A 2,593-nucleotide genomic window follows, 5' to 3' on the forward strand; every position below is an offset into this window, starting at 1 on the left:
AGCCGGGCATGGTGGCGCATGCCTGTAGTCCCAGCTACTTGGGAGGCTGAGGCAGGAGGATCGCTTGAGCCCAGGAGTTTGAGGTTGCTGTGAGCTACGCTGACGCCACGGCACTCACCCTAGCCCGGGCAACACAGTGAGACTCTGTCTCAATCGGTGGATAAGTCCAGGAGCTACAGACAAGCGTCCGAGCTCGGGCGGGCGGGACCGCGCACCACTCCGAGCTCCAGAGTCCTGCGGCCGACCGCCCGCATCCTCAGGGCACACACGCAGCGGCTCAGACCGCGGCCAGGCGCGCGCCCGACGGGGGCGGGTTGCGCAGGGGAGCGCGGCTGCGCGTGCGCAGAAGGCCTGGCGGGTGCGCGGCAAGATCCCAGAGGTCGCGGGCGAGCGAGCGAGTGCTCAAAGCCGGCTTCGTTTGAGGTCGGCAGCTGCCCTTTTAAGAGAACATTTCTTAGTGGGTATTCCGGCCGTGGCCACTTTTCTGAGGCGCGAAGGACCCCTAGTCAGTGTGTGAGACAGCCTGGGAGCTCCTTGGGGCTGAGGTAACGGCACACAGCGGCCCTGTGCCCCCGCCAGGTTGGCTTTGCGTTTCTTTTATCTCTGAGGGAAGTTTGTGGCCCGGGCCCCACCGCTCGGCAGCTGCAGTGTATTCCCCCCGCCCCCGGAGGTCGCCTTCTCAGCCCCAGGCCCTTGGGACGCCCGGCACACCGGGGTCCGGCCCGTGCCACTGCAGGGCCCAGGCGGAGGAAGGGGCGAGGGAGGGCGGCGGCGGCGGCCCCGCGCAAGAGACCGGCGCAGAGAGCCCGGGGCCCTCGGGCCGGCCCCAGTGACCGTGCTTCCCCCCACCCCGCGCCCAGCTCCGCTCCCCCTACCCTTAGCAAAAACTTCCCAGTAACTACAGCGTTCTTCTGCTCTGTGACCCCTCTGACGCGGGCTTGGCCGTTGCCGTGACAGCGAGACTTCTTCCATTGAAACACTTCCTGTCACATCCTGCCTCGATGATTCGAATGAGTTTCTGGCTTTCAAATGCCCGATTTCACCTGGGAGGTAAATATCTGAGTCAGGGCACTCAGTCACATCTCCGTTCAGCTCCCCGGCTCCTGGACTGAGTCTTGGCATTTGGGGAAGTGGACGGAAAGATGCAAACAAGTGTACTTTGCTGAGCAGCTTTTATTTTCAGAGCTCTAGTTCCTTCATTTGTGCATCTGCAGGCAGTAAGCCCGTCACAGTATCCAACAGTCCACCTAGAATCTCTCCGGATGTCTCGTGGCACCTCAAACTTGGGCGTATCCAGATACAGACTCAAAATCTTTCCCTCAAACATTTACTTACCAAGGCTCCTTTTTTTCGGGAAGTGGCACTTCTATCTCTTCAGTTAGTTGCCCAAGCAATGGGGAGTCATCCTTGACTGTTCTTTCTCTCCCACCCCAACAAGTCACAAAATTGTCACTAGACATCTTCTCAGGCATCTTCCTAATCAGTCCCCTTCTCTTCATCTCCACTTCTGTCTCTGTAGGCCAGGCTACTGTCAGCTTCTGCCTGGAACCACAGGAGTCTCCTAGCTGGTCTCCTTTCATCTGCTCCTGTTCCGGGTTGTTTCCCACGTTACAGCCAGAGGGATTTTTTTTTTTTTAAGTCACAGCCATCTGGTCATGTCATCTTTTTATTACACCCTACAGTGCCTTCTGATTGTTCTTAGGACAGATGCCACAATCCATAACCTGGTTTATAAGAAAAGGCCTCATCCCTTCTCTATACTTTCTTCCTAGATGATCTCATCCATTCCAGTAGCTCCACATACCATCCAAATACTGATGACTCAAACGTATATTTCCGTCCTCATTTCCATCCCTTGCACAGCAGGAGACTGCATCCACTTGGATGTCTCATAGGCCTCTCTGACTTAACCAAAACAGAACTATTTATTCCTCCTGCCCTCTCCCCACAAATCTTTCTCTAGAATCCTTCCTTGCCTCAGTAAAGGGTACGTACCGTTGTCTACCTAATTGCAAAGGTCAAAAACCTAAGAGCCATCCTTGAGTCCCACATCTAGTCCATTAGTTAGTCTGAAATATACCTCAGACTATTCACTAACTACTAAAACTCCGAGTCCAAATCAGCAGCTTCTTTCTCTTGGACTACTCCAGAAGCTTCCTAATTTGTCTCCCTGCTTCTGCTCTTGTCCCTTTACAGTTCATCTTCCTCTTGGCTGGCAGATATTTAGATATTTTTAAAGCGTACATCAAATCATTTCTTTCCTCTTTATAAAGCCCTTAGCATAAAATCTGGACTCTTTACAATGGCCTACGAGGCTTACATGGTCTGGTCCATGCCTGACACGCTGACTTCATCTGCCTCCTCTTTGTCTTCATTCTCAACGTTCTAATCACATTGACATTTCTGTCCGTTAAACTACCCATCAAAGGGCATCTGTGCTTGCTTTTTTCCCTGCTTGGGATGCTTCTCCCCCTGATCTTTGCATGGTTGTTTCCTTTTCATTAAGGCCTCAACTCAGTTGTGATCTCTTCTGAAAAGCCTTCACTGGCCACACTAGCTGAAGCAGCCTCCTGGTCATTCTCTAAGATAAAAC

General features: G+C 53.5%; 1 protein-coding gene across 1 annotated transcript in view; it reads left to right on the top strand.

The window, feature by feature from the left end:
- The first annotated feature begins 409 nt into the window (after window positions 1-409).
- The window catches only part of LOC105827328 (chromosome unknown open reading frame, human C11orf85), a 49,431-nt gene continuing 47,247 nt past the window's right edge, over window positions 410-2,593 (top strand). Inside the window, exon 1 of the mRNA XM_012665412.1 lies at window positions 410-545. The gene's annotated coding sequence lies outside the window, so the exon portion shown is untranslated. The remainder of the gene's footprint in view (window positions 546-2,593) is intronic.

Source organism: Propithecus coquereli, unplaced genomic scaffold (genome assembly GCF_000956105.1).
Source record: "Propithecus coquereli isolate 6110/MARCELLA unplaced genomic scaffold, Pcoq_1.0 Scaffold120, whole genome shotgun sequence".
Lineage (NCBI taxonomy): Eukaryota > Metazoa > Chordata > Mammalia > Primates > Indriidae > Propithecus > Propithecus coquereli.